Genomic DNA, 14,046 nt, shown 5'->3' on the forward strand with positions numbered 1-14,046 from the left:
AAGAAAGGAGAAAAATAATGCACTATCTTTAGGGTAGACTCTCCAATCTACATCTCTCTCTTTCTTCCTAACAAACCCCAATTTTGCTCAAATATCACCCCTCCCCCCTGTGACTTTAGGAAGGCAATTATCCCTTCAAAGGTAAGCTGGATGACTCTAAGTCAGGGTTTCTTAGTCTCAAACTATTGACATTTTGGGCTGGAAAATGGGGACCAATTAAATTAATTATTTGCAGGAGTAGCTGTTCTGTTCATTGTAGCATATTTAGCAACATTCCTGGCCTCTACCCACTAAATGTCAGAAGCATAACCCCTGTCTCACCAGATATGACAACCAAGTACCTCCAGACATTGCCAAATATCTGCAGGGGGCAAAACTGCCCCACTTGAGAATCTCTATCCTATAGTACACCAGAAAAGCAAAGCTGTCATACTGGCAGCTGCTCTTCCTCTGTCTCCTTGTTACAGGGAACAATAAATTGCCTTATCTGTCTTGAATCAGATTTTTTGTTACCTGCAGCCAATAGCATTCCTGTTCACTGTAAGGCATTTTGACTAACTCACACTTATGCTTTCTATATCCTTATATTATTGCTTTTTATATACCTGAATGAAAACTTTACATAATCCCCATTTACTTTGTTACTGTTTTAGCTCAACTTCCAGTCTACTGGTATCAACTAGAATCCCAATTGTGTCATCTAAATGTTTAGTTATCTTTTGTAATTTGACATAAATACTTTTGTTTAAATTGCTGATTATAAATGTTGTATCAATATTCTATAGATATAGTTCTTCAGTCAGTTATAAATTTGTATAATTTACCAGTAGTCAATTCTTATTTTTCCAACTTACCTAATAAGATTTCAAGAGAAGCTTCATCAGTTGGCTTACTAAGGCCAGGAAGAGCCATGCCCATGGTTATTCCTGTTCTATAAGTCAAATAACCAAGTGCAAAAGGACTATGTCATTTGGTGTGAGCTGGTCCTTGAGAACCAATGATTATGCACGGTGATTTAGTGTTCAGGAACTGTCTACTTATTAATACATCCTGGTGTCTTATTGTAAGAGAAGTCATATTCATTGGTTTGCAATTTCCCCATGCTACCCATTTTGCTTACATAAAAAATATTAAACATTTGTTGATCACCTATTCTTTGGCCATTTTTTCAGTGAAGAGGGCCAGAGCCAGACTGATTCGGTTCTAGCTTACTCTGATCTCTTAAACATTATAAGTAATGGTTTAGTAATCATATTTACAATAATATTTGGTCCCCTGAGAAATAATTAATCCAAGATTTGGGTTCATTAAAGCTACCTCTTGGATAAAATAATTTAAATAAAAGACCCTATATACTTACTCAACCAGATACCATAAATTTAGTGTCTACTAAACACAACACTGATGGACCTGGATTAAGGAGCTGCATAGAGTTGTCAGACTTTACCTCTACATCTAAAACAGAGTGGATGTTTGGCAAACTAAAGGGGAAAGAGAACCCTTGGATAGCCTTATAGGCAAAAGAATGTACTATGTTGAGAACGGAAAACAGAAAGAAATGAATTCAACTGACACCCTTCACTGGTTTGTTTTTTTGTTTTTTGTTTTTTTTGGTACCAGGGATCGAACTTGGGTCCTTGCACTTGTGAGGCAGCCAGCCGAACCACTGAGCTAAATTCCCAGCCCCCACTGATTTGGGATTTAGACCAACCCCTTCTCCGGACATATTCTTCCAGCCTCCAATCAGAGAGATGTTTTTGATATGGAAAAACAGGTGCTACAGTTTTGAATACAGGTTGTCCCCTCCAAACTCATGTTGAAATTTAATCCCCATTACGAGATATTAAGAGGTGGAACCAGATGGGAATTTTAAGAGGAGATTAGGGCTCTGCCCTTAAGAATGGGCTAATCCACTCACGTGATTAATAGATTAATGCATTAATGGGCTAATGTGTTATCTCACAAGTTGGCCAGCTATAAAAGCCAGTTTGACTGGGTCTCTTGCGTGTTCCCTGATTCTCGCCATGTGATGCTCCTGCATTGTGTTGGGGCTCTGCCAGCAAGAAGGTCATCACCAAATGTGACCTCTTGACCTTGGACTAGAGTTTTGAGTCTAAATAAGCTTCTTTTCTTTACAAGCTGTTCTGCAGTACTGTGTTACTATCAATAGAAAACAGACCAAGATAAGCAAAGGGCATATAATGACAGCAGGGCACACTGAGTTGCTGGAAGTGGACATCTGCACAGATGCTAGCCCCAGAAGATAAACTAGAACCTAGCACTGACAGAGATGACAATGGCAAAAAGCAGACCCAAGGACCACATAGTGATTTTCCTAGATGGTAGGGAAGTGGCTGCCTCACAGAGGAGCATTCTTTTCCAGGCTTAGTGCAGAGGTGGAGGGAAAAAGAGGTTTGCAGTTTGAGGAGACCAGGAGGTTTTAGTGTCTCTTTGCCTTTTGCACTATGGAGGGATACTGTCTACATCAGGAGAATGCCAGAGTACCATGATCTGCTGCAGAGGAGAATAGGATCTGCAGTTGCTCTCATTCCCATATGGACTCTGGTTTCCCACAGGAAAACAGTGTAGGTCACAGTGAAGAGGTTTGGAGCCAGCCAGATCAGGTTCAAAGAATAGTTCTCATGGTTATTAGCTATGGGACTTTGGGCAAACCACTGAACCTTTCTGAGCTTTATTCTTCTTCCTAGAAAATGAGACAGAACGTGTGTGGCATGCTTAGTGGTATGTTAGCTATTGTCACTCTCAAATCACATGCTTTGGAAATTCCCTCCTTGAGCAGGTCATTGATGGGAAAAGACAGCCAAGCATTCTGAGCTTGATCTTCAAACCAAGAATCAATCCTGAGGTTTATATAATTCTGATGAGGACATCTGAAACTGAAACAGAATCGTGATTTCAAAGATACTAGTGATTTCCTTGTTGAAGGAGACAGACTCATTCTTAGGCAATGGCCCTCCTGATTAAGCAAAGCAGGGGCGATGGATTTCCAAAGAGCTAAGTTTCTCTGCATGACAATGCTAACACTTTATCTAGACTGAGAATGGTGCAGGTGGGGAGGGGTGGACATAGTTGCACCTGTGCAGATAGATTTACTTCCTTTAAAGAAATACTTCTTTCACAACTACTGGGTTAGGCTGTCCTTCTTAGTATGACATTACTTGTCTTTTGGAGGTGTTGCTGTTACCTTCAAGCATTGGGTCACAGATCTTGGAGTGGACCCTAAAGGTGACAGAAAGCCTGTGCAAGCTTGGTCAACGTAGTTGCTAGAAAAAAAAATGTAAGGATTGTTTTGGCTCAGCTTGAAATATTAATTGATCTCACATGGTATTTTTCAAATCTAAATAAGCTAGACTAGAGTCTGAAAAATATCTTGATTTGTAACTTTAGGTTTGTATGTCTTTTAGGGGCCAAAGAGCAACATCATACTGTATTCATATGGAGGGAGCTGGCGTTTTCTTGAAGGAAGCTGTCAATTTTGCTTTCAAAAGCTAATGATAGGGATGGAAAATAAGAAGTTGGAAGGTGGGACCTAGAATTAAATAAAGAAAACTGTCTCCTATTTGTAGTCCTTGAGATAAGACTCAACTGGGTCTTGCACTGATTGGGCTGTCACGCTAAAGGACACTTGCTTTGGAATAAACCTAGTGACAAGTAACAGAGTGGGGTGAGGTAAGGAGTCAGGCCAGAATTCAAGAAAAGAGACAGACAGTAGAGGATTCCCGTGAAGGGGCCTGAGCCTGTGGACTCAGAAGGCAGTAATAGATAATACTTAGTGTAAAGCCTTCGTATGGTAGTTCTGCATTTCATAGTCCACCTTTCAGTCAGCTTGTGTTAAATTCTACATCCTAGTTTCCTTTTGGAAGAAGTATAGCAGGGAGGATGCTATTCCCACACTTGGGGAAGAGATGGTATTGGAGAGAGGGACCATCTCAATGGTAGCTGAACTCTAGCCTACAAAAGTCCCCACTAAGAAAAGCAAGCAGTGTTCCAGAGTGGGGTGATGCTGGGATTGGGGGAGTAGGGTGCACAAAAGGCATCCGTTGAACACATCAAATTCTCCAGGAATAGAGCTGGCAAGAGACAGAAACTCAGGCTTTTGTAATTTGTGAATTAAAGGGAAATAACTTCCTACACTGGTAAAGCCTGGGATATCAGGGTATGTGACTGTGTCACCTTCTGGGTACAAGGCTTTGTTTTAGTTACTTATCTTTCCAAGTCTCAGTTTTTCCATCTGGAAACCAGGGATAAATAAGAGTGACAATCTCATAGGATTTTTGTGACAATTAAACAGGCCACATAATACCCTAGTACATAGAAACTACTGATAGTATCATTACTATACCCAGATGTGCTGGAAAGGGGAATTAATAATATACTAAGCAAAAAGCCCTCACAACTAATCATTATGAGAATACATACAAGGAACATAGACAGGACTGCTGTAGAAAGAAGAGGTGTTTTTAGCTCATCATTGACTCAGAGATGAGAAAAATATTCCACTAGAAGTGTTCAGGCTGCCCCTTCCACAAATCCAAAGAATGGGGCTCTTGGGATGTAGCAGTACCTCTAGGCTTTGAGTCTCACTTTCTTTAAGCAATGATGTGATGGTGGAAACCCATCTGCAGAAGCCCAGAGTTATTTCAAACAAAAGGGTTGATCTAGCAAACTCCACTGGGAATGGGCCCCCAGAATTTAGTACTAAGCTGTCTTGACCCATTCTGTTCCAACATCTTTGGTGGAAGCAAAAGGACAAAAACTTTGCCATAATTGTTTGGATGCTCCAATAGACATGCCTATATTGGAGACTTGTCTCTCAGTGTCATGCTGACCAAGAAGCCATTCCCAGAGTTTCCTTGCCTGCCCCTGGCACAACAACTTCTGCCTACTCAGCTGTGAGTGGGATTCCCTTTGGCACTTTGGCTCCAGACCTGCAGCCCTCCTCAATGTGCCCAGAGCTGTTCCCTCTTCAGCCTCTGTGGCTTTTCCATGGGTTACTACTTTCTGGAAGTCCCTCTCTAAAACCTGCATCCCCAAATAGGCCAAGTTAGGTCTGAGGTGACCCTCCTCAGCACACTGCTAATACACTGCTTACCTCTATCATATCACTCTGTACAATCCCTGACTTTCTCTTCTCCCATGAGAACATATGCTGTTTGAGGGGGAATGGAACATTCTTTGTTTATTCTTATTTCTTGCTCAGTGCTTATTCATATCTATGGCATAATAGAATTTGTTTAAACATGTGCAAAATAAATTTGAGAGTTAGTGAAATGAACTCGAGTATTAAGAAGTCAAAATAGAAAACATATTCATTCATACAGTCATTTAAGCATAGATTGAGCACCTACTGTCTGCCAGACAGCACTCTAGGCACTGGAGACATAGTAGTAAACAAATGACCCAGTCCTTGCCTCAGCGCATGCATACACCAATACAGAGGACAGGAGATAACTGATCAGATGGTATCTTCTCACTTGGCAGTGTGTGCTACAAAGAGAATTGAACAAGGAAAGGGCTGGGGATTTAGCTCAGTGGTTTTGCCTCCTGCTGCGCAAGTACAAGGACCCGAGTTTGATCCCTGGTACCAAAAGATTTTAAAAAAATAAAAAAATAAACAAGGAAAGGTAGAGTAAGTCATTCTAGTTGTCAGGAGCTTTTAAAAGGCATTTTAAAGACAAAACTTTTATGTAATGCTAAAAAAATTAAGTATAAGGACAAGAAAAAAGGAAGAAAAAAAGCTCACTTATGTTTTAGAAGCAAATAATATGATTTATAATCCTGAATTAAATTTTTGAAATGATCAGAAAGATGGAAGATGCAAAATAACTGAATTATTTAATTTTTCATAAGATGACTAAACCATTATTATTTGGTCTTTATCTTTTAAAGGTTTTCATTTTTTAATGTACACATATACCTAATTTTACAAAAAGACATAAACATGCTGCTTTTGTGTTCCTTTTTTGCTTGGCATATTTTTCCCTTTTAATTCCCCTCCTTTTGTAGTAGCCCCCCAGCCCATATTAATGGACTAGTATGTAAACTTCCACATTTTCCCTCATGCTAGTGCAATCATTTATATTGCATGTGTTCACACACACATACACACAAGGCATGTGCAATTTATCTATTTTTGTTCTATTGCTTATGTATTTGTTGTCTGTCACATCTAAGAAATCAAAGTCATGAAGATTTACACCTATATCTTCTATATTTTCTATGGTTTTTACTCTTTCTTTTTTTGGTACTGGGGATGAACTCAGGACCTTGCACTTGACAGGCAGGCGCAGCGCCACTGAGCTAAATCCCTGGCCCTGATTCATTTTAAATTAATCTTTGTATATCGTGTGAGTAGGTCAACTGGTTGTTGTTTTTTTTTTGGTACCAGGGATCGAACTTGGGACTTTGCGCTTACAAGGCAGGTGGTGGAACCACTGAGCTAAATCCCTGGCCTGGTCAATTGATTTTTTAACAAAAGTGTAAAAGCAGTTCAATGAAAAAGGACAGACTTTTCAATAAGTGCTGCTGTAACAATTGGATACTCATGCTAAAAAGAAAAAAAAAGAATTTTAACCTACACTACACATCACACCTATGCTTTAGAAGAAAGAATTCAGCGAATTTAAGGAAAAGCCTGAAGAGAATACCACCATTTCAAGTTGTTTGTATCTAAATGGCAAAGAGATGGAAAAGGAGTCATTCTCTTTTTTTCCAAATCATGGAGAACTCAGCTGAGCTCTGATCCCCTATGAACTGGAAACTTTGGCAGCACATGGAATGTGCACAGTGGCGTGGATAATGTGGGGTCATGCTAAACAACAGCAGTGACAATTTGACTATTTCTAGGGAAGGGCCAACTTCACAGTACACCTCTCAAAGCAGCCATTTGAAAAACAGCCCAGGGAAGTAACAATGTGGAAGTCTCATTAAATAATGACAGTCCAATCATACCCAGGTTCTGAACACATTTCCTAATCTAATTCATCTTTTTTTTTTTTTTGGTACCAGGGATCGAACTTGGGTCCTTGCACTAGCGCAGCAGGCACCAGAACTACTGAGCTAAATCCCCAGCCCTCTAATTCATCTTTTTACTATCCTTGAGAAGTATACAACCAATGAAAGCTGCGATTCTTTTTCCCCAGTTACAGGCCATCCATATGCAAATAAGAACAACAGAATGTGGAATGGTTTGTGTGAGTGTGTGAGTGTGTGTGTGTGTGTGTGTGTATGCAGTCCAGTACTGGGGATTGAACCCAAGGATTTTTTGTTTTGTTTTGTTCTTTTGGTACCAGGGATAGAATTTGGGACCTTTCGCTTTCGAAGCAGGTGGCGGAACCACTGAGCTAAATCCCTGGCCCTCAAGGCTTTCATACTGAGCAACATCCCCAAACTGTTTTAAAATTTTTTATTTTGACACAGTTTTACCAAGTTGCTAAGTTGACTGGGCTCCAAGGCAAGGTGGCATGGCAGAGAGAAAGAGCTCATAGCAAGACAGGGAGGAGGTAGTGAGCCTTCCTTCTTCTTCTCCCTTTTATTCCATCTAGGCTATAGCCTATTGGTTTGTGCCACCCACACCCAGGATGTCTTCCCTCTTCAGTAAATCTATCATCCACACCCAGAACTGTGCTAAAGCAATCAGTGGACTGATTGGTTTAGCACAATCCAGTATGGCATACCCATGATCCAATCACTTCCAAAAGTCCTGACGATGAGCACAAGAGGCATTGGAGGGGATATCTAAATATAAGCCACAACAGCTTGGCAAAACATCCAAAATACTCTTGACTTAAATGAGACATTTATTTCTTTCTCTACTAGTGTGTAAAGATAAGCAATCTGAATGGTCATAGACCTCATTGCTCTACCACTCCCAGGATTGCTCTACCACAGCCCAGGATTACTTTTCACTACTTAGGCTCAATGTAGCAGGGTACAGGAAGGAGAAAGAAGTCTCATGTACCATCCATCACAAAAAGACTAGTGTTATCTATCAGTTCCCTTTAATCCTATTGATCAGATCTTAGTTCCACGGTTACCATAGCTGCAAGAAAGCCTGGGGAATCTGAGCAGCCACGTGCCCAGATGATCACTGATTGTCTATTGGTACATAGGGCAGGAAAATAGATATTAGGGGAAAACTTGCAGCCTCTTCCCATGGTCTGTTCATTTTATCTGTACTTTTAGCTTGCAGATGAAATTTTCAAGGATAAATGCAAGCTATGTAGATAATAAATAAAATAAAATTCGTCTTATACTATTTTACTATTGACTAATGGAGGGTATCAGCAGGAGCCTGAAGAGAGGTTGGTTCCAGCATCCTACTTGCACAAGTGCCATAGGTTGGTTGCTCCTTCTCTGAGGTCACAGTTCCCGTAGGTGAGCCCTTCCACATTGCCCTCCTTGTCTCTAGGTTTCCATATCTGCTATCACTCTATGCCCCTTCCAACCTAAGAAAGGTGACAAACTTTTGCTGTTTGTAGTTCCAGGAGCTGCACTATCAATTGTGGTTTCCTTGTACCAGAACCACACTTTTGCATATAGTCACTCTTCAAGTTACCCTCTAGAGCAATGATGGTGAGCCTTTTAGAGCTAACAGCCTGCTGTGACATGTGTGCCATAGGTTTGCCACCACTGCTCTGAAGTGAGCCATCTCTTTCTTCCCAGAACCCACTAATGCTTAATGCTCCAAACACTATAGTATTAAAAATGCAAAGTAAAACAACTTAGGCTTCTAGAAAGAGATTTATAAATACAATTTATTTTCAGACATTTTATAGTCAACCAATATCCATTTAAACAATTTAAGCAGTAATGTAAAATATGCATCCTAGATAAAGAGATACTATTTTCAAATGTCCATGGACAATTTAGAATACTGAACAATAACTTCAGCAAACATGGTTAAAAAAGATAATATTCTTAACATATAAAAAGCTTTGAAACACAGTTGTCAAAAATATTTGCAGGAAAAATAATCAATAAATATATGTAAGAACTTTTAAAAACTGGTGCTCAGAATATGCAAGTTATACCAACAGTGAGTTGTCTTTTTTTCAGTTATCAAGTTAACAAAGGTTTAAAATATAATGATTGCAAGAGTAATAGGACACTGTTGTTCATAATTGATTGGATTATAAACTGATAATTTTCTAGAAATAAATTTGACCTCTATATATCAAGAGCCTTCTAAAGACTTATACTTTTTTTTATTAGTCACTTTTCCATTGCTAGGACAAAATACTTGGCATTCACAACCTAAAAAAGAAAAGGTTTATTTTGACTCATGGTTTCAGTCCATGGTGAAGTGGACACTTTTGCACCTATGAGCCTGTGCCGGATGGAGTCCTGGTGACTCTTGAGATGTCCTCAGCGTATACATCTTGTCCCAATGTGAAGTACTTTTTTTTTTAATGCTGCTAATCCTTCAGCAACCACACCTTCTTTGGCCTCAACTTTACATGTATTTCTTTTCTGATCAAACTGCAAGTTTTTCAAAACTTTTGGCTGTGCTTTTTGCTCCTGATTCTCAGTATAAATCTGACTAATGGCATCCAGCACTACTCATGCCACACTCCAAACATTGGGTTATCTCGAAATTTCCTCCACCAGGTCAATTAGTCTTTGCCCTCAAACTCAGAATGATACAAAGTTTTAGGTCATGGACAAAAATATAGACAAATTCTTTGCCAAAATGAAACACAAATGGCCTCTAGTCCAATTCCCAATAGAGTCTGTGTTCCCATCTGAAACCTCATGAGCACAGTCATTATTGTCAACATTCCTATGAACATTCTGGTCTTCTGAACTCATACCAGAATTGCCCACTGAGGCTCTGGTTACAGCATTCTAGATTTTTTTCAACCCAAATTCTCCAAACTTTTCCAAACTCCTCCTACAAACCAATTTCAAATGCTTCTGAACCATATAGTCAAGTATAGTCACAACAATGACCCCCTTGGTACCAGTTTTCTGTATCAATCACTCCCCCAGAAATACCTGACATACAATACTTAAAGGAAAAAAGATTTGTTTGGTTTCAGAGATTTCAACCCAGGGTGATCTGGTCCCAAGGCAGAAACATTATGGCAGAGCAAAGCTGCTCACTTCATGGCAGTCAGGAAGCAGAGACAGAGGAAAAAGGCCAAAGAGGAAGGAGACAGAGACCAATTATATAGTTCCCAACATCATGTTCCCATGATCCACCCAGACATGCCCAGAGTGTGCTTTACTACTCTCCTAAGAGTTGTCCTAGTCAACTGAGTTGACAATCAATATTAACCATCATATATTACAATCAGCAGTTCAACTTCTAGGAATTATTATGAAGAATAAATAAGGCAGATGTGTTTAAAGATGAATAGCGTACATTATTTATACTTGCAAAGTAGAAATAATTGGATAACCAACAGTAGTTGATGGTTACTTTATGGCATATCAATAGAAAAATACACAGATATAAGAGGATATTAAACTGTAAAAATAGTTTTACTCTTAATTGGGTGAAAAATATGCATAGAAAATATTCCCAGTGTTTATGTGAATAATGAAATTACAGATAATTTTTGTCTTTCTCTGCTTTTCTAAATTTTCCAAGTGTACATACTTTTGTAAATTGTGCATTTTTAAAGGTACAGCAACATTTTTGAAAGTTTCACACTAAGAAGTGAGCTGTTTTTACAAAACTGTATAGTGTTTCAGGAACCCAAGGGTGACACATCCTTCCCACCTTCCACCACTCCACATGCAGTGGGCCATTCTAAAGGAGAAAAACCAAATTGTTTTTTCTCTCTACTACCACACATCACTCAACACAACACTTCTGACATCAGATGCATGTGGGTTTCTCACCACACACTGAGCAATTCTCCAGCTGAGTGTCTTACAATTTAATTCAATTTTGAGACTATCTACATGGAGATAGTGTCAGATCCCACAGGTTATGGGTTCAATCATACAAGATTGCCACCCCCTTCAGATAGAAATCACAAGTTTTGGATGTAATTTGTGCTTCTGACCTACTTGCAATAAATAGTTATGCCTATGACTCCTTTGAATTTAATTAATTTGCTAGAGCAGGGCATAGAACTGAGGAAAACACTTTACATTTACCTATTTATTATAAAAGATACAACAAAGAATAAAGAGAAATAGGTTTAAATGTGCATAGAGCTAGGTGTGCATGCAGGAAGGGTCATACACAGTATCCATAACCTCTGTGAGAGCACAATCTTCAAGGAACCTCTTCACATTTAAATATCCAGAAACTCTCCTGAACCTGCCCTGTTGATTTTTTGTAGGGGATTCGTTATACATGGGTGGCCAAGTCAATCTTCAGTATCTCTCTCTTCCTCATAAAGTACGAGTTGGACCTGAAAATCTCAAACTTCTAATCATACTTGGTCTTCCTGTTACAAGGTTGTGAGTGGAGGTTGTTTCTAGGTTCTTTCCATCTAGAACAAAGAACTGAACAAAACAAGCAAACTAGTAGCAAAGTTTCACATTTATTTCAGGTAGGAAAAATTAAAGATATAGGAAATTAAAAATGAAGGGTAAGGGAGAAACTGGCTCTGAAGAGAGAATTTGGGCTGAGTAAGAAACAAAAATAAATAATAAAATAAATAGGAAAAATAAAAGTACACCCTAGAGAATATAGAGCAGGCTAATGTGGGGTGGTATGTTAGCAAGCTCTTCATGCCTCCTTTTTCTTCATTCCACATAGCAAGGGTTCTGTCAAGAAGTCCACATATGGGGCTTTGAGAACTGTTCTGTGCCTGTGTCCTGGGATTTTGTAATAGGTCACGCTTATTTCTCCAAACAGCCTTATCATGCCCTTCCTTTCTGCCCCAGTCCTAGTGATGGTCCCCCTTCCTGAAACTATCTAGAGCCTCCCAAACATCACTCATCTCATTAGCATACAAAAGACATCTTCATCACTCCAGATCTTAGAATGGTTTCAGGAAACACAAATTTTACGATGTCACAATTGTCCTGGGAAGGAGCTTTTTTCTCATCCTGGAGATTTTTGAGCTATCTCAGTACAGTTTGGATTGAGCATGTTGGTCGCCAAAGTGAATCCTTAGGAAAAGCATTGAGGGAAGGGAAGATAGCGAGAAGAGGAAGACAGAATCCTGAGGAACCACTGGGGTTGTTGGTAATGTGGCTCAGAAGAAGAAGGGGAAGCTTAAGCTCCATAGCTTGGTACTATACCTGGTGGGGGTCATGTGGAGAAGTGGAAGGTAGTGGCCACCATTAGTAGCATTTTATTTTAGAACAAATGGGTGACCAACAGCATGAACAGATTCAGGGGAATACATACAACACCCATAGGTAGGGTTACGAATGCCAGGGAGATGCGGCTAGTACCACAAAGGGCAAGACTTTATAAGGCAAAGTTGTGTTTTCAATACTTTTCTTTTGATCTGTCATTTTCTAAATTCTGCTTATAGTAGAATAAAGGTTTATTTAGCTCACAGTTCTGGAGGCTGGGAAGTCCAAGGGCATGGCACCAGCATCTGCTTGGCATCTGGTGAGGGATGCTGCATTACAAAATAATGAAGGGCATCACATGGAGAGATGGAAGAAGCATGCCAGAGAGGGCTCCCTTTTACAGGAAATCCACTCCTTCTATAACTCATTAGTCAAAGCTGCATCAATCCACTTATGAGGTTATGATCTAATCAACCTCAAAATTGCCACCTCCAAACACTATTAACATATGAATTGGTGGAGCAAGTTTTCAATGCATGAAATTAAGAATACATTCAAATTATTGTTGTAATTTAATGGACACATTGAAATTATTGCTATATCTCATTAAACTATTGCAATGGCATCTTAATGACACTGTCCTTACCACAGACCTCAGTCTACCCTACCTATTCTTTTCTTTTTCTACTTGAGCAAACATTTATTGAACACCTGTCAAAAGGAAGGCATGGTGCTAAGTGCTTGGGAAATACAAAATGAACACATGACAGTCCCTTCCCTCAAGGAGCTTCCTGTCTAGAGAGGGAGCTGAAAAAACACAGTGCACATCAGCTGTGGCAATACTTGCCAAGAGGCAAGTGTTGAAAGTGAGACACAAAGTGCTGTGGGCCACATAAAACCATGAGGCTGTTTCGGGCAGCACTGAGCAGGGCACAGAGAGGACTCAAGGTTGGGCCTGTGAGGAGGGAAGCCCCACTGGAAGCAGGGTGTTAGAAGGAATAGGAAGTATACATGTGGTGGAGCCCACAGGTGACTGAGGAAACCTGTGTGACTCTGGGTATTTGGGTAGGGGATACAAAGTGGACACTTGAATATGACTGGGAGGTGGACTCCAATGGATCCTAGGCTGCAAGGTCTGAATGGGAACTCTGGCCTAATAGCCATCAAAGATCCCAAAAGAGGAAGAGGGGTGAATTGATGCTAGAGTGTTCTTTTCAGGGCACTAAACCAGGACCACCTACTGGCTGGTAACTTTCAAGGTGCAACCTTTTCCTAGGGTGATCAAGTCCAAATGTCTTAACATGGGCTGAAGTGATTAAAAATGGAAGGTTTCTTTTTGCTTTTTTTTTTTTTGGTACTGGGGATCGAACTCAGGACCTTATGCTTGCAAAGCAGGCAGCGGAACCACTGAGCTAAATCCCCAGCCCAAAAATGGAAGGTTTCTAAGAGGGACAAGAAGTGTTCAGAAGCTATATCAAATAGTTTTACCTAAAGCTTTCAAGGAAATTCTCTGATGCTCAAAGGTATAATAAGAAATAAGCAAAGATGGAGAGTGGTGAATCTAAAGAAACTAGATTTCAGAATGAGTTCACTTTTGGAAAAAATGGAAATAGTCAACTTAAATATTGCTCTCTGAGGGAACATTAGCCTCTTTCATTGTTTCCTGTCTTCCTTCCCCCATAATGAGGATATTCAGGATCAATGTTTGGTCCTCAGTTGCCAGAGGTGTGGTCCACTTTGTCTCCTGCATTCTGTCTCTGGGTGGTTACTTTCACCAGATGAGTGAGTTGGATAAATGTGCAGAGATGCCCTTACTTC

The sequence above is a fragment of the Heterocephalus glaber genome, unplaced genomic scaffold (assembly GCF_053883595.1).
Source record: "Heterocephalus glaber isolate CG9 unplaced genomic scaffold, H.glaber_assembly_v1.0 deba00001456, whole genome shotgun sequence".
Lineage (NCBI taxonomy): Eukaryota > Metazoa > Chordata > Mammalia > Rodentia > Bathyergidae > Heterocephalus > Heterocephalus glaber.